Source organism: Zosterops lateralis, assembly GCF_965231275.1.
Source record: "Zosterops lateralis genome assembly, chromosome: 8".
In the NCBI taxonomy this organism is placed as follows: domain Eukaryota; kingdom Metazoa; phylum Chordata; class Aves; order Passeriformes; family Zosteropidae; genus Zosterops; species Zosterops lateralis.
In genome coordinates this window covers 18925730-18951335 of record NC_139768.1, presented here as the reverse complement: position 1 = coordinate 18951335, position 25606 = coordinate 18925730, and the positions used below count along the sequence as shown (strand labels likewise).

Genomic DNA, 25606 nt, shown 5'->3' with positions numbered 1-25606 from the left:
AGCTGGGAAAGGATTTGATCATAAATCAAGATATTCAAGGCTAGTAATTCTTTTTAACAGCAATCCAGTTTAAAATGAAATAAATAAAAGATTTCTTTGGTTGTCTGAAATGCTATCTAGCTACCAAAGAAAATATTTCCTCTTTTGATTTAATTAGACATACCATCACTCTACAAAATAGCCTTGTAAGAGAAGGGAAAGGTCAGAGGATGCCTGAAAAGAAAAGGTATGTCTCTCCTTATCTTTGGCAGAGTTTATATGGAGTAATTGTGTCCAGTGGCCATGAAGAAAACAGTAAGGCTGATAATAATTTCAGTGATTCAGCCTTGAATTCCTCCTAAGATATAACCTGGCAATAGCACAAAGACGTATCTATAGGTGTAATCTGTGATGAAATCCTGCCTGTTCCACAGGAGGTGGCAGAACATTCTCTCTCCTTTGAATCTATAAGGAAGGCTACTGTGAAAGGCAACACTGCAATTAAGCTCACTTAAGAATGTGTCAAAGATCCTGATGCACTTTATGTGCTATGATACTTAAAGATTTTAGACTTTAAAAAATGAGTGAAATGTATTTTATCTCTCTATAGGCTTCATGTAAGGTAAAGTTTTCTATGCAGGAGATAGAGACATCAGCTTACATTTAAAAGGGCAAATCAGAAGTCCCCTGAGGGATCTAAACTCATATCCCCTTGTGGTTCCTTAGTCCACCCACATCCCCATTTGTCCTGGGTCCTGCCTGGCAATGCACACAACTCCTTGTATGTGGAGATCCTGATGGACAACCACAGTTTGCACATGACAGAGTTTTCCAAAACTCTTGTACCTACAGCTGAGAGGGAATTGTGTGTGTCCAGAGCAGTTACCCAAGTTGTCCTTGGAATATAAACCCAAACACTGGTTTCACCCACCTATGCTTGCAAACATCTTCCGACATCTCCAAACCCAAGGGTCTAAGTCCCTATACAGAAAGGAAATGTCACAGAGAAAATCAAAAAATAAGCTAGATAATTTGCTTTTTGTACTGTTTTCTATACTATTTTTTTTCCTACTGTTTACAAATAGAGACATTTAGAAGAGTACTTAAGGTAAGTTTGTATGTGATTAGAAGACTACTAAGAACTTGTATACAACAAGATATTTTTCTTTTCTGTTTATGTGAAGTCCTAATGAAAGTAAATTCAAAAATTCATCTTGTCAGAAAGAGTATGGGACAAAAATAACAGATATCTTCTCTGGCTTTTTGCTTGGTTTGTGTTTGATTAAGAAAAGAAAAAATGTTTTTCTTTTTCATTAAGGAAATGAGAATTTACTCTTCTGCAAAAGTATTTCCTTCTAAATCAATCAAGATGAACTGCAATTGAAATGCTAAATAAACTGGAAGATAAAAGAATTAAAATGGGTAAAATGAAAAAAAATGTTGAGCTACAGGAAGAATATTTTACTGTGTATTTTAAGCTTACTTATAAATTAGTACTCTAGAACCAGAATGTATCAAATAGAAAGTTTTTCTCATTAAAATTTGACAAAGTAGCATGCATTATGTCATTCAGGTGTTTGAACATCTCAATGCTGAAAAGTTCAAAGTTGACTTGATCTGAATGTGTTAGAGATTGACGTCCCTCTTTCAAGAAGCTGGTGTACTCACCTCTACCCATGTGAAATGAATACAAATCACTGCTGACAAAACATTTATGAAAATGCTTTAGGAGAAAAACTGGTCTGGAAGGGATCTCAAGATGTCACTTGGTCATTAAGGCAAGATCAACTCGACTTGAATTATGCCTTACTGATGTTTGTCCTACTTAAAAATGTTCTCAGTAAAGTTTCAGTGATGGAATTAATCAATAATAATGGCAGAAGGATGGGGAAAGTTTACTAATTTTCATTATGGCTTAATTGTTTTGAAACATTAATAATTTTATTGCCTATAATCTTGATGGAAAGATGCACCCAGGGAATTTCTGGAAGATATCAATTGTGTTTTCATTGCACCGTTGCACTGATTTGCAGAGGTGAAACAGTCTCTCAGTTACAATGATGAAAACCTGATTTATTTCCTGATTCGTCCTGATTCCTCTCACCGTGATATTAAACACACAGTGTGGTGGTTGGCAGGCCAGTCCTTCCCAAGGCACAATCTCTCCTTCATCAGCCTTGAGTTAAAGGAGCAGGAAAGGACCCTGCCAACCCAAGGTCTGAGTCATAGAACCTGCAACAGGAACATCTCAAATGCTAGAAAAGAGAGTAATAGCAATTCCTGCCTGCAAAGCCTGTGTTGTCTCTGTATCCCTTGTACACACACTGGCGGTCCCATTCACACTGACTGGGGTGCAGAATCAATGCCACAGAAAAAAAAATCTTTTTGAGTCATTTTGAGAGCAAGAAAGTAATGCCTAACCCTTCATTCATTCCACAGGAAAAGGCAGCAAATATTCTCCTTCTTGTGATTCATTTGGGGTGTTCAAAGTGTGACATTTGAGGGTCAGATTATTTTATCTTAACTAAGGATCAGTACTTACAGGTTAAAAGAGATTTACTGTCACCTAGTAAAAATAGAAGTTGAAGGAAAAAATCTCAGCATGGAGGCTGATTGCACTGATACAGCTGGTAATTAGGGTAAGCTCAAACCCACTACAGAGATGTAGTTACACACAATTCCATCTAATAGTCTTTAAAAATACTACCTATTTGGTAGTATTGGTGGTGTGTGTGTGTGTGTGTGGGAGCACTGATGCCTGCACAGATGTTGTTCCGCTGCTATTCACCTTCACGTGGGTACATTTATTTAAAGGGGTTTTTTTGTATGCTTAATGATTGGGTGGGGATTTTTTTCCCTGGGAAATAGCTTTTAGGAAGTTGCAAATTGCCCAGTTCCTTGACTGAATACTAAATGTTTTCCCACTTCAATTCAGAGAACAATTTTCTGCCTGCTCTGCTGCTGCCATTGGAGCACTGTCCTAGACATGGCTGGGATTTACTCTCTTCCTGACACCAGCAGTATTTTTTACTTTCTCAAAAGGAAGGTGCTGATCAAATTTCATTGTCAAAGACCTTTCCCAGATTACCCCTTTTCACCCTCAGTGCTTCCTCCCAGCATCCCACAGATCTTTAACTCAAAGGAATCCATCTCCTTCAGGAAAGAGAGATTCTTTTTTTCCACTGTTTTACCAGATGAAAGTTGAGGGCAGGTCTTTGAGGATGACATAGGAGGTTAGGTGGGAGAGGCTGGGAAGCCTGCAGTTTGCAATCAGGGACTAAGGTTGTTGGAAAGGAGTGAGTTAAGGAACATCCTAATACTCCCTGGATTTTTCTACACGTTCTAATATGTCTCTCTCCTCCTTCTCAAACAGAAGCAGGCTGTGGTTGGACCTTCAGAAAGGAGGTCTCATTCCCCCATCTGGAACTGGGTTACTGTAGTGATGCACAGAAAGACACAGAGCTGACTTTCATTACTTGGAAACAGTTTATCTGAAATGCTTTTACTCTAATGAATAATGTTTTACTTAAAGCAGTTGTCCAGTCTTTTAATTACCTCTTTCATTACTTCCTAGGGAACTAACTGCAAGCCAAATCACATTCATTGAATTTAAATTGCTTGGATCTGAGAGGCTTTTTCTTCTGGGCTTTTCAGAGGTCTGGTACTGGCTGTGGAAGTTACCTGGTAAGAACAAAATGGGTGTGTTTCCCAGGAACCATACCTTCAGATTACTGTGGCTCTTTTACACTTGATCATTAGATGAAGGCAGAAGAATCAAATGTAGAATTCAGCTTGACACTTGTGCATAAGCAAGGTCTTCAATACTGAGTCTGTCCATTGTAAATGGACAATTTATTTTGTTTTTATGAAGTCTTCTGTACCTTCATTCTCTCCTCAACCACAGTCTCCTCTCCAAACTGCTGTTGATCTCAAATCTCATCAGTTGTTGCTGAAGTGATGGAGTCTGGATAAATAAAACAAAATTTTAAAAAGGCAAAGAGACTTCACTATTTACCTGCACAAATAGTGAAAAAGGTGTCTGAAGGAAAGGACTTGTAATCGTGTGATGTGACTGCAGAGGAGGAGCAGGAGGGTCAGGAGGCAGCAGGAGGTATCAGCTCCTCCTTCTCATAAAAGAAGACAAAGCTTAAGTTCTCAGGAACAGTGAAAAAAGTCTTGATGATCCTATAAGAAAAGTGCAAGAATAAATAAGTAAAAGTGCTGGTGTCTTGAAAGGTTCTCAGGCAGCAGCTCCTGCTGCTTAGCCTCATGCTATGCCATTAATATGGAAAGCTTGCAACACAACCTGTGGCACTCCACTGGCAGAAGACAACCTCCCAGCAGCCGGCCTCGTTCAGCCAAGGATCAGCTCTGTGATTCTGGTGAGCTGACAAACATCCCCAGCCCAGCAGGAGTCCCTTTCTGAAGGAAGGGAGAGCAGCAGGGAGTCCAGGCTGCAGAAAGGCTGCACATGCCATCAGCTGCTGGCATGTGGTGTCTGTAACTGAGCTGGGACGCTGGCAATGGGTGTTTCTGTATCTCATGGCCAGCAAAAGAAGTGGGGTTTGGAGTAGATCTGAATCTCCTTGCATGAGGTGCACAGTGATGTAGGCCTTTTTATTAAATTTTTTGAGGTATCCCACTCACAAGCAAAACTCATGCCTTAAATCCAGTTTGTCTCTCAGCCACATACAGCTCTTGCAGATTTCAGGACTGCATTTCTGAGTGCTGGTGAAAAAAATCTTGGCTTACAGAACAATAACACCATCACCATTCAGCGGTGAATCATTACAAGAGGCTGACATGACCCTTCACTGGGTCATGGATCTGAAATAGGGTATTACACACTTCTCACTGATCACTTGGATTAACAAAAGAAAGGGAGAATGTAGAGGTTGAAGTTAACAATAGCTGAAATCATTCTTAGTTATATAGACCCAGATCCACAACTGTGTAGGCACTTGGTTCTGATGAAATCTCTGTGATATAAGTGTGATGGACCAATCTGTAGAGTTATGCTATCATGTCTGATCTGAATTCTTACTCCTCTCCATGTGCAAACTGAAAGCCATGCTAGGGAAATAAAAAGTTCCCCTGTGGACTATAATGATAACAAAGAAAAGAGATTGGCCCTGAGGCGCTTGCCCCTCCAAATGATTGCTCATTTGAGGTATTGCATTTACAGAGTGCCCTCATTCCCATGTAGAAACCTCAGGTCAGACCTTATTTTAGAAGGTGAATTGGAGGTTGTTTTAAAAGGTGAGCTCTGACACGATTTTATTGTCTGAAACCTGAGAAAACACAGGTTTGCAAGCACTTGCCATAGCACTTTCTTAAGCAGAGACAGTTCTTCTTTCCCAAAGCATGATGTGGTTGGTCTCCCTGAATGCAAGTTGAAACAGGAATCTAAACCACCTCTGAGAGAAGAAATTGCATTAGCATAATTAGAATTGTTCAGAGATCCTTTTCTGGTTCTTTAGGTACATGAGAGTACAGAGTAGAAAATAGAAAGCAGAAAAATTCCTGTGTACATGACACCACAGACAGGAGGGTGTTCAGCTTCTGGGTAACGTGCTACATTCTTCCCTGAATAAGAAAAAAGTGGAAGATGCTGTTCCTTTGCAAGGCAGCACAGGAAAGCAGTGGCATGAATTTCCCTTCCCCAGATATTTAACTGCCCACCAGAAAGAACCCATTCAGTTGGTTCACAGTTTTCAAAACTGTGCAACTCCAAAGACTTATCTCCAGAAGTTGTCTATCCTTAATATCACACCCTTGGAGATGGAAATGCTTTGATTCTTTTTTCATTTAAATTCTTTTCAAGGGGAAAGTTGCCAACTCCCATAGACCTATGGGAGAAATTGAAGTTGTCATTTTTAGTCTCTCAAATGTCAGTGAGAGTTATGGAAAAGGCTGGTTTGTTTACAGACATTTTTAGCTTGATGGTGGAGAATAGCCAGCATAAAAACTGGCATACTCATTCTCACATCCCATGATGAAAATTGAAATAAAATAGATTTCTCTCCAGGAAGATATGTAAAATTGAGTCAAATGAGCACAATATCTAGATCATTAAGATGTCCTCAATGACTGCTGGTGACAGCAAAAGTTCATGAAGAATGCACATGTTTTGAGCATATCCAGAGAGGGATGAGTCCATCAGTTTAGAAATTGTGCTTTACAGCCTGCTGGAGCATGAGCTGCCCTTTGCAGTGTCACAGTGACAAATCCACTGCATAACCTCCACTGGGTTATGCCAAGACATCTGAACATTGGAAATCCCAGCACAGATCATCAGCTCTCAATAACTGGCATAAGGGAAGACCTGTCTGAGCCTCAGAGGCTGGCTAAATGCAGCCCTGCAACTCAAAGAAGCACCTGCCCATCCTTTTTGCAATCTCTGTCATCTGCATGCTGAGCTCCAGCTTAGATAATTTAACTGAATAAATATTTCATCAGCCATTTTTCTTAGAGGAGGGATGAGCTGTCCCAGCTCACAGGGAGGGCAGTGAAAGATGACACTAATCTAAGCAATGCAATTCTCTAGAAGTTGGGGTGGGAGAGGGCACTAGCAGATGGATTAAGAACCTCATTAAGTCCTTATTCAGAGTTTTACTCCCCTTTAAAAAAATACCCTCAGAAGCTGCTTTTTAAGTCACTTAAAGGAAGAAACTGCAAGAAAACAGCAAGACTGAAAGTGTTGTATTATTCTGAAGGACTATCAGTTAATTTTGGCTCATTAATGTCCTTTATTTTGAAGAACTGCTATGTCTTTGAGGGTTGAGATACAGCCAAGAACCTGCCAACCTAGTGCAACAGTTTGACTGCATTCAACCACTACAGATGAGGCTTTAGGCTTAAAAGTAAGGAGAATTATTAGTCATGATGGAAACTCCAAACAGGAGTCCATGGACACAATCCCCTGCATTGATGGCTCTTATAGCAATCCAAAGACACCCAGGTGTGAGACATTACTGTTCTATGTCCAGAAATTATTAAGAAACTATAGAATCCACCAGAAAAAAAGAGATGTTGCTTGCTGAACTGTAACAGTTCAAGCTCTTTAAATTTCGTCCTGAATCCTTCTTGGAGACCTGCCAGAATCTCTCGATATCACAGTTACTCAAATGTTTGTGTAGAGGAAAAGATACTGGAGTATGATACACATAGTTCTTGCTTACAATACAAACAATATATGTTTTGTAAGCAAAGTTTCCTCATGATGATTGAATGATTAAGAGAAAAAGCAGATGCAATAGATATAAACATTATATATTTTAGAGGCTGAGACATCCTGCTTTCACCCTGCCTTGTGCACTGAAGTCACTGTGATAGATTGAAGATTCTTTTGCAAAGAAAAGATCCTGATTCAAGGAATGAGGAAGCTGAAGGCTGAAGCAGCAATTATCTTCAGGGATAGTAGGTTTTTAGTTGCCTGGCAGATTGCAGCATCCTTCCTTCAAAGTGCATCCACAGGGAGAGATTTGCATGCAGTGCTTTCACATTCTAACTGCATTGTCCCTCTCAGGCTTTACCAGTAACTCCTGAATTAGCTATTTTTAAGGAACTCAGAGCAATTCCACTTAAAGTGGAACTCTGATGTTGTCTTTGCTCCACCCTCCTGCTGTGCTTCTTGATTCTGGGGTGATTTGGTTGTCTTGATACCAATAAAGAGTTTTAGATGCAACACATTTCTCACTTTCTTAAATAAGGATTTCCACAGATCTGAAAAGAGTTAGCTAATCAAAATCCTTAACAGGCATATTTTTTGCTCGCTTGAACAAGTACTTGTTGGGTACTTACTTATATACCTTGCACATATATACATACATATATATATATATATATATATATATATATATATACACACACATCTTTGCAGTCTTGGTCCCATGATGATCTTCCCCAGTTCTACTGGTTGAGCCCATTGTGAAATAGAGAAAAAACGTGGCAGAAGGAGCTTTCTCTTCTGGAGGAAGAGAACAGTACAGAAAAATAGAGAAGGTTACATCTCTGTCATCAAAACTGGCTGCCAAATTTCCAAAACTTTTTCACTGTGGCCATTTACACAGGACTGACTCCTGAGGGTTCTTGCAAACAACATGAAGCTATCTTTGCAACAGACTTTTGTCATAACACGGATATAGACAAAAACAAGCTTATCTCCTTGATCACTAGCAGAGTTTAGTTTCAGTACAAAGACTGAAAGAATGCGGATCTCTTCGCTGGGAACAAGGGAGTTTTTTTGATCAGTGGGTTGGTTTTTATTAACGATAAAAGTTTAAAAAATATATTTTGTTATAAGCAATATATATTATTATATAGTATATAGTACATAGTACATAGTATATATAATAATATATAGAATATAAAAATAATATTTAATAATATGTATTATTAATGTATTGTACTATATATTGCTATTGGTATGTTATGTAATTTATATTATATTTATTATATGCAACCTATTTGTTGTTGTTGTTACTGTTATTAGTGATGGTGTTGGTTGTTTGGTTTCTTTTCTCCTTTTTAAATGAAGATGCGTCAGGAAAAAGCAAAGGTATGGAAAGACACAAAATAAGGGTTTGATGGATGTTCTGTTTTCTTCCACCCATGATAGACAGGCAAGTTTACAGGGCAGGGCTTTGCTGAGTGAGAACCAACTAAACAGTTTTGGAGTCTTGGGTCATGTGTGTAGTAGTTAAGTGGTTCATCCAGAATGTGGTGGTCTGTACAGGCTCATGTTGCCTCATCAAGTTTGGGATTTGCACTTCACACCAGTATTACACCAAGACTCTTTGGCAGCTCTGCCTATACAAGGAATGCAGAGCAACAGCGCCTGTCCCTAGTACTAGATCCTCTGGGAGGACTTTGGGAACATTGTTGTTCATGTCTGTGGGAGCAGGATCATGCCTTGTGACCTTACCAAGTTTCCTATGCTTCTCATTCTCTCCTCATTTAAAAGTCACTTATGAAACTTTACTCAAACTTTCCAAATAATTTTGCTTTTAAATATAACCAAGCCTGGGAAATTTTCTTTTCATAATGAGAAATTTGTGAAAGTTTTATCTCTGCAGAAAAAAATACCGAAACATGACAGTATAATGCAAGCTGTTATAAACCTTCACTCTTGTGTTTCTGTTAGCAACCGTTGTAATGACAAAAACAAAACCAAGGAACTATTGGAAAGGGATACTTCCAGATATAGAGGAGGACATCACAAGGAAGTAATTTCTATCTTTCATGGGTTGTGAAGCAAGAATATACATTTGTTAGACAGGTGGGAAAACATTTTGTCTGGCTGTGACAAGATGTATGCACAGCACACGGATACCTAGGGACAGGAGGAACTGGAGGCAGTGACATAAGAGGTTTTTTTCCATTGCTATGCATCTTGCTTGAATAGGCAGCTGTCAGCACAGTGGGTAATTTCTAGGGCCATTGGTTGGGCAGAAGGTAAAATTAAAGCCCCATTTTTGATCTCCAAACACTAAGATGTTCAGGTTCTTAGAGCGCAACATTTTGACTAATATAAATAGCCTTGGAGATAACAGTCAGTATTTCATCTCCACCTGGGGAAATTAAATGATTATTGGAAGAACTTTTTTCATTTTATTTTGTTCTACTTTCAGGAGAAGGACCTAATCCTGCTGTAGCATTTATTTAATATAACTCTTTTAAAGTGACTTCTTGCCGTTTTCATGTTCATTTGAGATTTTTAAATGTTAAAGAAAACAGTGTAGACTCTTTTATTCTCTTTGTCAGCATGAGAAAAAAAAATCATTAGATTTAGAATTTTAAATTAGAAGATATATCAAGGACAAAATAGGCCACTAGTCTAAAGAAAAAGGATGTAATACGCTCTTGGAAGGACTGTGGAAAAAAAACTAAAAACATTCCTCATACACAAACCCTTTAAGGCATTATGAATAGATCTTTAAAAATTCATCTGAATTGAATTCAGACTTTCAAATTTCAGCCTGAGGTGACTTGGATTTCTTTGTTAAGTACATTTAAACAAAACTCCTTTTATGTTCTCCTAAACTAACAAGAATGAGAAAAAAACTTAGAAACAGGTCTTCATCTCTGTTTTTAAAGAAAATCTAGCTATTGCTCTTCTCCAAAATTGAAAATTGAGAAAATGACAGGACCTCCAAGAACAGTGGCTTTGTACAAATGGATGACCTTTTCATCATTACTTTTTTCTTGCTAACTTGGACTTTCTTTTCCTCCAGGATGAAATAGAGAGAAAGGAACTGAAGCTGTTAATCTGGCACTGTGAGCTCTTTTTGCCTGGGTTCCTACAGTGCCTAGAGGGAATTTTGCACCCTGGCTGCAGGCCACTGCAAAATCCTGGGCCCCCCCAGGTAGTCAGGGTCCCCCCTACTACTCCACGAAGCTGTGGTGGGATGGGGAGTGGAGTGACAATCCCAAACTTCTGCTCTATTTCCAAGCTACAAATATAGCCCTGAGTTCTGCTCCATCTGTCCCATCAAAGCTGCAAGCCTTCCCCTCTCCAAATAACTAGCAGAACACTTTGACATGCTGCAGCAATGTGCAAAAAGCAAATCCTCCAAAGGTTTCAAAGGGCCTGTTCATCATCTCAACGTGATTGCTGCAGTCTAATCTCAGCCTGCATTCTTCTGTCCAGGAGAAAAAACCTTTATGATGGGATTTCCTGACCAGAGAAGTTATGTCACCTAATTTTGATTGTCAAAGATTGTTTGTTGCTCCAGTCCTGTACTTCATCATAATGTCATAGTCAAAATCAAGAGATCAGAGATAAAGAAAGGAGACACAGTGTCTGAAGAAGTTGATTTTTCTCAAATCGTGCTCTGTCTGCATGTCTCCACGAGCCATTAGCATGGATCACACCCACCTGATGGACAGACCCAAAGCAGACCTGATCTGGTTCAGAATTAGAAGCCAACGGTTCAAGCACCTCCATAAAGTGCCATTCCCAGAGGGAACTGGGAATCCAGCAGCAATCAGCCTCCTGGTTCAAACTGAGGAATGGTGACTTTGATGGGATTACAGCTGGATTCAATTAAAATGTTTTCTCTGTTATCTGAATCTGATATTGTCCTTTTGTTACATACTAAAATGTCCTCTGAATCCCACTAGCCCTGGATCCTTTCTGGAGAGTTTTCTCAGTTGGAGCCAAGGCCTGGCAGTAGAAATACAAGAGGATTTGTTTAATTACCTTTGCCAGTATATTGCAATACATTAACCCAACAGACAAACATATTTTTAAAAATTATTGTACTTTAAAGTGATATCTCCCAACATTTTTCCTTTGATTTCATCTAATGCGTATCATTAGTTGAATTGATTGTTATTATTGTAGGACTTTCTGTTATTTGTTGAAAATATTTAACTTGAAATCCTAGAATATTGCTATGGGGCTTTTTATAAGTCTTTTTGTATCCTAGTTCTTAAAAGCTTTCAAAAAATTTTGCTTTTCAGATGACTCAAAAAAAATTCACTTTCTCCTACCATATGTATGAAAAAGCTTCTTATGTAGCCCTTTTTCTGTGTTTAACTGTATTTTTATTTACTTTCTTAAGATTAAAACAAAGAGTGTTTTTAAAAAATATATATTAATATAAGTGTCTTTAGTTGCATGGAGATAGAACCTAAAACCAAATAAGCATTACCAACCCAAAACTTCTTTTTCCTGTTATTTTGTATGTGACAGTTGCAAATCCTTGATGAAAGAGCATAAGAAACTAGAAATAGAGACAGCGAGAGTCTCTCTGGCATCTCATCCCCAGAGTTTGTGTTACAGCTTTCTGTGGGAATATATACCAGAGAGATGAACAAATCTGTGCTTTATTCTGTCACCATCCATTGGGAAACCTCTTAATTAATTTGAGAATTTCAGAGAGGTTTAGAAGACTGGAAGGAAATCTTTGGAGGGTTTTTATCAGATGTGCAGCAAAGCCATTTTATCATACCAAGCACTGCGCACTGCTTTATCTTAAATATTAATATTAAAGAAACACACATTACAGGCAGTTTGTTCATAGTGTGATCACACACACATAGACACATTTTTCCTGCTTGACCAGAAGACTTTTTTTTTATTGAAGGTATGTTTGGATTACAAGCAAAATTGACTTTCTCTTAATCATAAAGTACAAATTGAAGTTGAAATGTTTCAAAACTTGACAAGTTTTAAAAGTACTAATGAAGAAGCAGAGACAAAGAAATGAAAAGTAGTAATTATTTAAACCATATATTGCACGAAAGTTCTAAGCTAAATTTTAATAAACAAAGAATTAATTCAAAATAAAGAAATGACTGTTCTTATGGTCAAAGTTAATATAATAAGGATTACTGTGATATTACTTCAATATGTAATAACCAATCCATATTTATGGATGGACTAATTAAGACACTGAAAGAAGATGTCTGATACTAAATGGAAAATAGAAAAATAGATCAAGGAAAGCATCTGAGAAAAGATTTCTGAATAATTAACTGATTTGAGATTGACCCAAAATCTCTCTTGTTTTGTTAGTATTGTTGTTGCTTTTATTTTATATTTTATTTTATTTTGGTTTGGTTTGTTTTATTTTTAATGCTTCCCACTCAATTTGTGCTAAACCCATACATGAAGTCTTTTGAGAGGAAGTGCTACTAGTGCATTTTAGAATGGGATGAATAATGGAGCTCCATTCTGGGGACCCTAGAAGACTCTCAGTTATTTCTCCCTAAATGGGATTTTAGTTCTCCCACTCCTTTGTGAGCCACATCTGGAAGAACAGCATTCCCATCATGTGCACAAACCCTGCTCACACAGGTAACTGTGAGCAAAGCAGCATCTGCCAGCTCCAAACGGTTTGCAAGTATGAGGATATTATTTGTCTGGGTAAGTGCAATTGAGGGAGTGCAGGTGCACTTTATACTTATTTATATTCAGGCAGTACATTTACACAACACCAGGGACCCTGTCTCATTACAGCAGTGAAGTTATTACATTTGAGAACAGTTGTTGAACAAAGCGTGTGACCTAAGACCAGATGTACAGAAAAATGGAAGTGCCCAAGTCCTCCAAGACATCTCTGAGGCACTGCCACACATGAGAGATTTCTCATTCCTGTTTTATCAAAAATCTTCAGAAATGAAGCTCTGAAGCTTCTCTAAATGCTGGTTCAGGACATGTGAGCTGCTGAACACATGAGCAGAACCAGCACATTCCTGCCCAAACCAGGGCACTGTCTCAGAGCAGGACTCCCATCTGGGGCACCTCGCTCAAGATTTCCCATTTCTCACTGATCTCATCAAGAGTCAGGCTCTAACCCTGGCTACATTCAGAGCAGGAGAGATGCTGGATCTGGGCCTGGGTTCTTTTGTATTCCTGGACAAGGGATGAGAAGAACTGTCCTCTTTTCTCTCATTTCACTATGAGATGAGATGGCATCCAGACAATTCCCTTTTGTGAGTTACACATGCTAAATAGGATGTGAGCTCCTTCTTAGCCACACATCTGACAACTGAGCTGCTGGCAGATAAAATTTAGTCCACACTCACCTACTCAGAGTTTCTACCAGCATATGGCAGTTGCCCAGTGGGGTGTGGGTTTGTAACTCTCATCTTTTCTTTACACATTTTACAGACAATTGGCCACCAAATTTAGGAAGCTAGAAGCACACGAATAAGGTTAAACAAATTAATTTATGGGGCCCTACCTACAGATCATTCACTGCTTTCCTAATGTTCTAGCAGCACCTCTTTCCACTGATTTTAGGGCAGGAGCTCTGGACTTCAACTACAAAACCTGCCTGTAACCACAGCACTTCACTGTGCTCATCATGCAGTCATTACTAGAGCCAAAAAGTCTGCACTTGACAAGGCACATCAGCTGGCCCTCTTAAACCAAGATCCCTGCAGAAGACCTGAGGTCAAGTAGTGACCTCAAACAGCATTACAATATCCTGAGTTCTTTAATTCCTACCCCATAAAACATAATTGTGCAAGGGAACCACGTGTCCAAGATGGCTCTCAGCCTTCTGGAAAAAGGTCCTAATGAGAAAACCAAGAGTCCCTTCATTGCAATTACATTTGAAAATGGAAGCACAACAAGGTAATTTGCCTCAGTAACTAATTTCAGATGTCTGTAACTAAAGCATCAATACTTTAGCAGCCACTGCTTTAGATAATTGGAAATTAGGGTGATTCTTTCACAGAAACTGGTGTAAAGGCTGACTCAGCCTGGATTTCCACACTGTAGGTTCCTTTTTAGTGTCAAACTGAAAGGACTTATGGAAGGATTTTCTACCCATGGATCAGAGGAAATAATTCATTATTGAGTTCAACCCAGAAAAAAATCTATTGCAAAAGCAAAATGGGGTAGGGGACTGTTTTTAATCTGAGCAGAGGTTGCTCAAAGTTTGTTTAAAAAAGAAAAGCTTAACTGTTCTGGTACTTTCAACCATTAAAAGTTCATTAGTGTTGCCAAGGTAGCCTGAAAACTTCAGGGTGCACGGTGTCTTAATTTGGTTATGTCTGCACACTTTTGGCAAGCTATGTTATCTCTTAGCAACTTGCTCTGGTATCATCTATTATCACTTCCCAGAGTGGAAAACACTGCACACACTGGCAATGTGTGAAGCAGTGTGAGTTCTGGAGTGATATTTTTCAGACCATATATGAACTGTTCCATCAGATTTTAGTATATGGAAGCTCAAATCTTTATGCCTCCCTAGGACTTTGATAGAGAGGCTGAGAAAGCTTGCAAACCGCAGACTATTTCTTTCTTAAAGCATAGAGAATTCCCTTAGAAGAATAAATCATTATTATTAAAATGCAGGTAATCAGCAACATAGCCTCTAAGGAACCCACAATGTCAGACAATACTTTCAAAGTACTCTAAAACTGACACACATATATAATATACTTATTGCTCTTCCAATCCTGCCTTTTTGAGGCAGCAGAGCAGAAGTGCAGACACTAGGCTAGGTAGCAGTTTCTCAGAAGTATTCAGGGCTGCAAGAGGGTAAGGTTTTCTTCCTTGTGCAGTTTTCTTCCTGTCACAGTCTGTGCCAGTGACAATGCCAGCACATCTGCACAGAGCGGGGCCTGGAGAAGCTGGGTCCGGAGTGCTCCCACTCACCCAAAATCAAGGCTGTGTCCCTGGCTGTTTCAGTGGACACTCAGAGCAGCCTCAGCAAGGAGTGATGGGAACCATCAGTACTGTTCCTTCTGTTCCCCTTTTCTACCACTTTATTATTCACCTCTACCTCACACCATGATTTGCAGATTTGCAGTTTGGCCTGGGGGACTCTGTCCTGCTACCTTGCAAGTTAATGAAATTTTGGACATTGACAGTTTTTTCCTCTTTGGGCCACTGGGATCTGTAAGACACAAACGTGGATTTACCCAGAGGGAGGAGGCAGCCAGAGGTCAGTGTCCTCCACACTCCCTCCTCTTGCAGCACCATCTGCTTAAAGTCACATCACAGGGGAGGGGCTGTGCAGATTAATAGTGGCTCTTGTCAATAATGAAGGAACCCCACTCTAGCACAGGTGTCCCCAAATGAATTGAGAAACTAGGGGAAAGCATACCCTTCCAACACGAATCTGCATGGTCTGGTTTAGGATGAGGAGTCTTTTGTTATCATCCCAATAGCTCCCTGGATTTTGTTTTGCTGGCATTTCACAGAAGGCCCCTTGATCATCATTGGCATTTCAAATGTAAAACAAATGCTGTTGCAAAAAACTCAAGAATAAATCAAACTCCACATAAAAGTGACATAAAATTGAATAAGTCACAGCTGAAGAACGATTTGCACTAAAAAGAATTCTCTCTCTTTTTTTATGAGCATTAACTGCATGACTGTCTGTAGATACACACTAGAAGTAAGTATTATTAAATTATTTTTCATTTCTTTATACAACATTATCTTTTCTATCTGCAATGAAGTCACTGTGTTTTCTCTTTATAATTTCCCATTCCTCTCATGTTCAAGAGAGATCTGAGAGCATATAAGAGAATTTGCTTAATTGTAGGTTTTAACTCCAGCAATTTTTCAGTCTGTCTGCCTCCATCTTAGTATTTATAAAACATTAGCCATGGTAGACTGTAGATTCAGTTCATGAATTTTTGGACCCTACATTTTTCAAATTAAGGAATAAAATAAACAAAAATACTAGTCCTTTAACAGTTTCTTTTTCCTGTAATCCCTATGTTTTTACTAGCTGTCACAAAAGAAATCCTTCCACAAAAGCGGAGGTAGGAGAAATAAGACAAAATTACACCAAGCATAACCAAAGAGTAGTGGACGTTACCATTGCCAAAAGAGCAGACACTCTTTGTAGAGAAATGTAGTATTAGAGATGCTGCAAGTCCCTGATGTTGTGGTGATGAGAGCAGACCTCACAGTAGTAATGCTGATAATACATACTGAGGACATCAGGGGGAAAAAAAAATTGTACAGGGTGACCCCCAGTACATCAGTGAAGGGTTTTAAAGCTCACTGAAAAGCTCTGAAATCAATGACCACTGCATCAAGCTGAGGACTGGTCATCCCCAGGGCTATTGAAGAGAAATTTCAGTCCAGCCTGGCTGGTGGCTCCCACGTGGTTTTGTGTAAGTTGTCTCCAGTGGGTCCTGGCTGCTTTTGCCAGTCTGGTCTTGAGAGCAGTCCTGTCTTAATGCACTGCTGTCTGCATTGTCCTCCTGAAACACAGCTTTCTGCACCATTTTGGCAATGCTCCATTAGCACTGATTTTCCCAAAACTAAGAAAGGAGATGAGCAAATCCTACAGACTTTTCTGTGCTACAATCCTGTATTTTCTGGTCTTCCTTCTAAACCATAAGAAGGAAGAAATTCCTTATGATAAGTGTTATAAAACACTGGGACAGGTTGCCCAGACACATGGTAGGTGCCCATGGAAACATTACAGGTCAGGATGGACAGGGCTGTGAGCAACCTGATCTGGCTGAAGATGGTCCTGTTCACTGCAGGGGGGTTGGACTGTGTGGTCTTTAAAGGTCCCTTCCGACCCAAAGTATTCTACGACTCTCTGGCATGCTCCTTTGAGTGTCCCAAGGGCTACAGCCTCTGGTCTAAACGAGCACACATTCCATGTGCACTGCAGCATTACATTAATCCAGCAGGGATGGAGAACGGGCCAAGTTCCACGTGGGAGTTACAAAGTTATGCTCAAGGGGATATGGCAAGATTCAGATTTACATCAATGTTCTCAGTGTTATTCAAGTTTTGCAAAAGCAGGATTCATTTATTTCGTGGGGAGATGCCTAACAAAATCAGGCTTTTAGCTGAAATTTTATATGGAAGCATCGTTATTGCATCTCTAAAGAACGGTTCTCATTAAGTGAAAGAGTGAACGGACAGATGCCCTAATAATAGCTTGATTTGAAGTGTAAAGTGGGTTGAAGTACTCAGCATGCCATCTTCTAATCAGGAATGAAGCTTTTAATGCAAGGCTTCCTGACAATCACAATTTTGTAATGCTTACATAAATGGCTCTGTAGATGTGTGTATGTTTTTCTAATTTACTGCGTGGGTAAAGGAATGCATTTCCTGGTGATGCAAAATAAGGTCTGACTACAAATGCAGCAAGGGCTCTCTGCACCTGTGAAAAAATTTAAATGATCACATCAGAAAGCCCCCTCATTTACTGAAATATCTTGTAGTCTGGAGCACTCCAGCACTCCAAGTCCCTGCACCTTTAACTTTTAGGGGCAGCTAATGTAAAAAATCCCATGAGTTCAAGTTACTTTTGACTTTGCATCCTTAGGAGACAGTCAGAGGCACAGAAAGGACACACAGACTAGGCAGATGTTCTTCATCTCGCTTACCTTTAAACATAACCTTTCTCTTCCCCAGTCCTCCCTACATAGAAAGTTGTTGCAAAGATCATTGCCAAAACAAGAAATGATCTATGGTTCTTCCCTCAGCCACACTTAGCTGCACTGTGAGGCCTCTCAAACTTCGGAAAAATTAGAAAGAAAAAAATTGCTATTCATTATCTTGTACCAGTGGAACAACCAGTAACAATGGGGAAAATAGTATCGATAATGCATCCCATAGTATTTTCAAGCTCCATTTCTGCTAGGTTGAGCAAAGACCGTTCCACAAGTCCTGTCCATCTTAATTCACTAATATTCTAGAAGTCCTCTAAGGATGAACAGAGCAAGATACATGGCAGATGGTCTTACTGCTAAAGTAGCTCAAAAAAAACTGTGGCATCTCCACAATACTTCTTCTGGTTAATGATTAGTCAGGAAGAGAAGTTTGGCTGCAAGGTCTTTGATCCATGAACAAATTTGTAGTAATTGGGGTCATGGAAATTCCTGTAGTTAATGCATTTTAAAAGGCCAAAGTCAGTAAACCCTGAGTAATTGGGGCTGTTATTGGGCAAATGACATACTTTTCAGCAATGACATTATATCAATTATGTGGCGTGAAATCTAGAGGTCAATGTTTGTAGGAACAAATAAAAGCTCAACCAAAACTTGGGATAAACCATTACAAGCTTAGTCCAAAATCCCAGATCTGGATTATTGCTCACCAGTAACTTGAGTTCAGGGAGAACCCCCTGGAGAAGTCACTTCTGAAGTCACTCCAAGCCATGAAGTGAAGCCACATGGCAGCAGTGGCACCATTTCTGCCAACACAAGAGGGGAAGGAGACTGCTGCTAACCCAAAACACTCCTCGAGTGGTGGAAGGCTGGTTTTGGTGAAGTCTGGAAGGAGAAGGAAAGAAGGAAGCACCACATTTGGTCCCAAAAAAACAAACCAGTTCAGGATGGCCCCCTGGGCACAGAGTTGCACTTCAATGCCTCCAAAAGAGTAATTGCAAGAGTAACCAGGACAAGGTGTACAGCACCAATGGCTTACCTTCAACTCTCTGCTGAAGGACATGCTGCATAGGAGAGCAAGGAAATAATCCAAAATAACCCTGCCAAAGAACAATTGTGTCCCCAAAAATATAGTTCTACAAAGAAATTAATCATGCTCTCGTTAGGAGATTTAACCAATCCAGCCCAGCAAGGCACTATCATTATGAAACAGCATACATCCTCATCATTCCCATCTGCAGAATGGGAATGTTTTCCTAAATATTTGCAGATATATGAAATGGTGCCAGAGCCCCTTTCATAGATTACCAAAAAAGCCACCTTTTTTCAAGGATTAGTTATTAACTATACTAAAGAGTAACTGCAGCAACCAACAACCGTCTCATTCTCCCAAGTCCTATTCACAGTAAAGATGGTATTGTATGGAAATTTAACTTGTATAATTATCACCATGTGCTGTCTCAAAGGGTTCCAATGCACTTTAGAAATAGTACAATATTGGCTCAGGTACAAGCATTCTCTGCATCTGCACAGAAATCATTGTGGCTTTTCCTCCCTGCTCAGATGCAGCCCTGGCTGGAAGTGGTCTGGAGCACTGGCAAGGAGACAGGGCCATGTCTCATTGCTCCAGGGCCCTGATGCACTTGGACCCTGCAGTACTCTCTGCTTGCTGTGCCACAGCAGGTAAGCACACACTTCAACAAGCCATTCCCATCTCTCACCACATGACAAGTAACTATTGCTCTGTGGGTAGCCACTCCACTACCTAGGGTTTAAGGCACATGATTTAAGCTGCTCAACTTTTTTTTTTTTTTCAAGGCCTGCAGTAGAGCTCTATTTCTTCATCTCACATATTTCTCACTATCCTGGAAATTTTCAGGCAGAAGGCAGATGCCTGAGGAAATATCACTGCATGATATGCAGCAAAGTTCAGATGGAATACTGTATACATAAATACTTATAAACACATAATGTAGGAGATGTTTCATTCATTGTGTATAGCTCATTGACTGACAATAAGTTATTGATCTATTATACTTTGAAAGCATCTTTTTACTTACATAAATTGTCCCCTTCTGACTGGGACTGAACACAACATCTATTTTCCCCAGTGAATACAGGCAATGGTTTAAAGCAGAGTGGATCCTCCTGGGCCCATCCCTGCCCTGGTCTTTTGTAGTGGTTGTGTTTTGCTGTGGACTTTGCCTCAGAAAACTGGTGCCTTAATGGGGTTGGCTAAGAGCAGCTCATTTTCTTCTCTCCCCTGCTCTTTGCTGGTAGATTGACCTGCTGACATTCACCTATGAAGGAGTCAGATAAAAAACCTTCAGGTTACAAATGACCCCCACAACTTTCATTTCCACCTCCCTGGGTTTTGGCATCAGAGCTGAAAGAACAATGGTGAGATTTGACTTTACACACAGAAGGATCGACCAAAGTAAGGTCATTGTTTCCTCATTTTCCTTAATAGAACTAGTTTGAAGGTAGTAAAAAAATCCCACATCTGAATACTTAATATTCATAAGAGGTTTAGTCTTATTTCAACAACCTTGAATAAATGATAGAGAATGTGATAGCACTGTGGTCTCAGCTTATTCTAATGATCAAAGCACTTCATCATCGGGGAATAAATGTTCTACCTAAGCAAAAAAAAAAAAAAGTTAATCCCCAAACAAATTTATTACTTTGAAGAAAAATTCACTTAAAATTGTCCCATTAACTGTGTAAAAAGAAAGTAGGTGGTTTATATTGTATCATAGCTTTTCGAGCTATCCTGCAGTATATTTGGCTGAAACAGCTTGAGTGAAAACTGGCAATAAACATTAGTTTCTGCAGTTTGAATATCATTGTGGAATTTTCCCAGCTGTACAGTGCAGTACACAGTACACCCTGTTCACAGCAGTTTGCAAGCTTCCTGCCTCTGAAATGACACATAAGCTGGGAAAAGAACTGACCTTAGGTTTAATTTACGACTCAGATTGATCTGTCTTCTCCATGTCAAGACCTTTGGTTTTTTGACCTACCAACACAAACAGATTCTTTTTACATTACTCAACCCTGATATCTGTAGCTCCCAAGTGAAGTCACTACTCCTCTACCTGAGGACAGCATGCTTGGCAGATTTTTCACATCCTGGCAGGTCCTTTAGGCTCCATTCCCACCTTAACAAGCATTTTAAAGCTCTTTGTTCCAAAGAATCCCCTTGCCAGCTAATCCCAAGTGATGTTAAAAAAGCATGCACTGTCCTCAGCCTCCCAAGATACATCTCCAAATCTCCTCCTAGGAACAAGCATCTTACAGTGTTCCAGTCACAGAGCCTTGGAGATTAGATCTTCTTTTCTACTTCTGTTCATACAGGGGTGACACCTCCTTTGGAAATGCCCCATTCCTCTATTTATGAACATGCCTGCAGCACCTGGCACTGGAGTAGTTTCTCCTCGTATCTCTCCTGGATTTCTGTTTTCCATAGTGAGACAGTACACTGGATTTTTATTTTTAATTTAATAGAACATGTTTTGCAAAGGGGAAAGCTTTGCTACTGGAAAAGAATGACAGGAGGATAATGTCTGAGATGACTAGTGCAAATTCCTAATCACTTGCAAAACCAAAAAGTAAAGGTACAGTTCTGAATTTTAATCCCCCTGATGTATTGGGACTAAATTAATCCCATTTTTTATATAAAATGGGGGAAAAAAACCAAACCCTACAATAAGAAATGCTTACAACTCTATGAATACAGTTCTAGCCGGGATTTTTTTAATTAACAAGGGGATGGAGGTATGGATTTTGCTTGGGATTTTTGCTACAGGAAAGATGGATTAGAAAGCTATCCAGGCAGCACTCTTTCATTCTCTGTATGTAGAGCACATATAACATGACCATGAACCTCATAGCAATATAATATGCTAGTGAAACATTGTAGAATTGAGGACAAAAGGAAACTATTCATTGTTGAGACGTACAGAATTTCCATAGTGCAGAAGACACAATGCACAGTTCTTTACCACTCTTTTTCTAATCTAACCAAGCAGCTGCCATGCTATTAATTTGAACTTACATCATATATTCCAGTTGATTTTATTACGTGTGTTGTTACTGATGATGATCTAACCTCCACTGTGTTTCTCTAGGATGAAAATACGGAAAGAGAGGAGCTGATACCCATGAGAACAAAGATAAATTAGTAGAAATAAATTATCCAGTTTCATGTATCAAAGTTTATTGGAAATAAAAGGAGGAACATTTATCAAAAGGTCTGGAGAACACGTGATCCTTGACTGTCAGCCTGTATTCATTTACAGAAGATTTATCATTCTCAGGGGCTTAATACATTTTTACAGTCACTTGACTAGATAGTCATTAATCATTGTACATTTTCAAGATCCTAACTAAACTACAAATTCAAAAAGTAATAATTAAAACCTTTTAATTTGTGTCCTTATGAGTCTTGATTCATAGGGGCACCTGGGGACATGCCATAGTTGTTAACAGGTTTGCTTATCTACCTGATTGGAGTTAATCATCTTTCTGAAAATCATCTGTACCTTTCAATTTCATTACATAAAAGCAAGCTGGATCAAAAGACTGACTGAATTCACGACTTCCTTTTCACTGATTTTAATTGACTCTCTGGTGCTTTCAGCAAGAGCAAATAGTGTGACCACCCAACTCACAGACTGAGCAGCAGCCCTAGAAAATTAACAGTAAAAGGGGATGATTTCTGTACATGAAGAAAGTGAAGAACCCGGGGTCGTTCTAACTTGGAAAAGAAATAAGAATATACCAGAGCTGCACTAGACCTTATGGGCACTGTTAAAATGCTCCCCAAGCATCCTTCCCTGGCTGTGATCAGAGGTAGGACACAGAGCTCTGGGGACCTCACTGACTTGTTTTTCTGTCTGTAGCCATCATTCCTGCAGAAATCCACAGTTCTGTTTCTGTACTGACCCAAGAATTAATCAAGAAACATTCTTCTCTATAATAAGCTTCTTAAGTGATTTGTAATAAATTTTGAAGAACAATGGGAAAAGTTGCTGTGCTGATATCGTTATTTTTAAAGCATTTTCTGTGTTCTTTCTCTATCTTTGCAGATTTTCAAAGTGTGAAACCGTCCTACCAACATTTGACTTCTTTCAGAATTATCTTCCCTGATTCTCACTCCAAGCAAAAAATATCAGGCATTATAATAAACACAATACAAATGATAATAATTGCTAAAATTTGAAAAAAAGAGGAAGCTGTTCCATGCTACACATTAATAAAAGGCCTTTATGCCTTTATTATTTATTATAACTAGTTTGCAGTGTAGAGAAGCAAAAAAAAAAAAAAAAAAAAAGACCCAAGAAAACCCCAAAAAAAGCCCAAAAGCCCAAAACACAGGAGCTCAGAAATTAACAAGAAACAGCATGTAATGGTGCTTATAGGCCAAATTCTTTGAAAAAGGGATGTTTTTCTGGGCAGAAAGAATTGGTGCATTCTTGAATTTTGTGTTAGGATGCCAGCTAAAAGCAAATCCATCTGTTCTTTTTCACTGTTACTGGTACCTGAGGAGAACAGCATAGGCTTCACTAGAGTCCTCTCTGTTGAAAGATGCAGCTAAGAACCTGGGCACCCAAAAATCACTAAACCTGAAGCAAACTTTAGGCTTTCCATTTGTTTCATGTCAAATAAAATTATGGATGAATCAGCTTATAGTTCTCAAATGTTCATTGGGAATTCATGCCTTGTCAGGCCAAGGCAAATTAGAAGCATTTCATGAAATTTGGAAAAGCCACTTCCCAAAAAAACTTCTGATTACCCTATTTGCCACTCCACAGCTGGCTGAGACATACTCCTGAGCCAAAGGGCAACAATAGGAAAAGAATTCCTCTCCTTTTGAGAGTTTTTTAATTATCAAGAGCCAACGGACAGAATTCTCTGCACCCAAACTGTTCCAGATCCTGTAAGAAGGAACAGAGAATGCAAACTCAATGGTTTTTAAATTTGTATATGTAATTGCCCTATTTTCCAGTTTCATCATCTGCTTGATGGCAATTACAATACAAATACCACTTAGTTGCCTTTCTGGCATTACAGAGAGCCAACTTTTGGACTGATTTTTTGATTAATTACATTTGTATGCTGAAACCTAAAATTAGTTTAAGATTCTCAAAAACATACCTTTCTGTCAGAAAATGTGCCAGATTAAATTTCTTTCATGAGAACACATTGATTTCAGTAAAACTGAGTATCAAAACTAGAAACAAAGCATGGGACTTCTTGTACAATAATAAACCAAATTATGCAAATATAAATTCAGAGATAATATTGGAAAAGCTGAGATACAAAGCAATAGATTTTCAAAAACACTATTCATGGTGATTCAAGATAAAAAGTGACTTTCTTTTCTGATTCTCTCAGGAAAGTAGACATCTAGTCCCTTTCAGCTCTCTTAATGCAAAGTTCATCAAGAGTCAGTGATACTAAAGTTCCTACATTCATTACCATTCTCACACTACCTGGGATTGTTTGAAAAGCAAAGCCACCTCAAATAACACACTGGTACCTTAGAGTGAGACACAAATGCACCAGACTCTCAGAAATCATTTAGCCTCAAGTCAGGAAAAAAAGGGAATAGCTCAAATACCATAAAAGATCTCACCAGTATCTCTCCAGTTATCCCTCTTTTGGTCCATTTTGAAATGCATATCCATGTTTAATAAATATTCAAGTATGTACTTTGCTCTGTGCACAAGTAACTGTGTGGAAATCTACCCATGGAGTCAGAGTGATATGTAAAATTATACCTTACACATTGAGAAATTTATTCTAGAATATCTTAACAGTGTTTACAAATGTATTTCTAAAATATCTGGTACATCCAAGTCCTCACCTCAATGGGAGAAAGAAGGGACTACAGGTGACAAATACAGTCTGCTTAAAAAATGTTGGTTTAAACCTGCAATTCTCCTATGTGAGGATGGAGATACTAATTTCTGTGTTTAGGGTTTGTGCTTTCCTTTTATATTCTGTATTTGTCACTGACCTTGGGTTCAACAAGAATTATTTCTGCCTATCCAAACTCTGTGTTGTAAGCTTTACTGCTTAAGTTCTGTTCCCGTAGAATCTCTCTATGCTAAGCTGCTGACAGATACAAGGACCAAAAAAACTCTCAGATTTGCAAAAGTCAATTATTTTATATTCTTTACATTCTCTTTTGCATGACCCTATTGCACTGCTGTCAGTTTATTACCAGCCCTTACTATATTTTCTTTCCAAGAAAATGTAATTTTCAAGGAACACATCCAACTGACAAATGTGGAAAATGAAACACACTGTCCAAAGAACAAGGTTAGCAGTGTTATGAGCTTCATATATTTTGCTTCAAATAGCAATGCACCACCAACCACTATGACCACCTGGGATCACAAGGAACCCTAGGAGCATTTCCATTCCTGACACATTTTTCACTTGTGTTGGGCCCTTTTGTCATCTGGGCAGAATTTTCTTCACAATTAACTGGAGCAAAAATTCTCACAAAACACTCATCAGACAGGCAGTGATGTCTGGTGGTCAAATCCTTCTAGACTGAGCTAAGAAGGATTTCTGCTGCTAAAGGCAGTCTCTGGAGAGACCACTCAGTGTCTTTTACAATCCATTCATACCATTGCATGACTGCACTGGAACTGAATTCACATGATACTAGGACCACTCAAAATATTTGGCAATTCTCCCCAACAGGATTCTTAACAGCTAGGCTGTGATGGTGCTTAATCACCCTGCTGTGAATCTGGTTTGGCCACAAACCATCTCTGCT

At 39.1% G+C, this 25606-nt stretch overlaps 1 long non-coding RNA gene across 1 annotated transcript in view; it reads right to left on the bottom strand.

The window, feature by feature from the left end:
• Window positions 1-7848: 7848 nt before the first annotated feature.
• The window catches only part of LOC310912032, a 31501-nt gene continuing 13743 nt past the window's right edge, over window positions 7849-25606 (bottom strand). The window contains exons 3-5 of the long non-coding RNA XR_014590612.1: window positions 18522-18696; window positions 11079-11146; window positions 7849-7948 (exon numbers count right to left, since the gene is read on the bottom strand). This is a non-coding gene — a long non-coding RNA (uncharacterized lncRNA). The remainder of the gene's footprint in view (window positions 7949-11078; window positions 11147-18521; window positions 18697-25606) is intronic.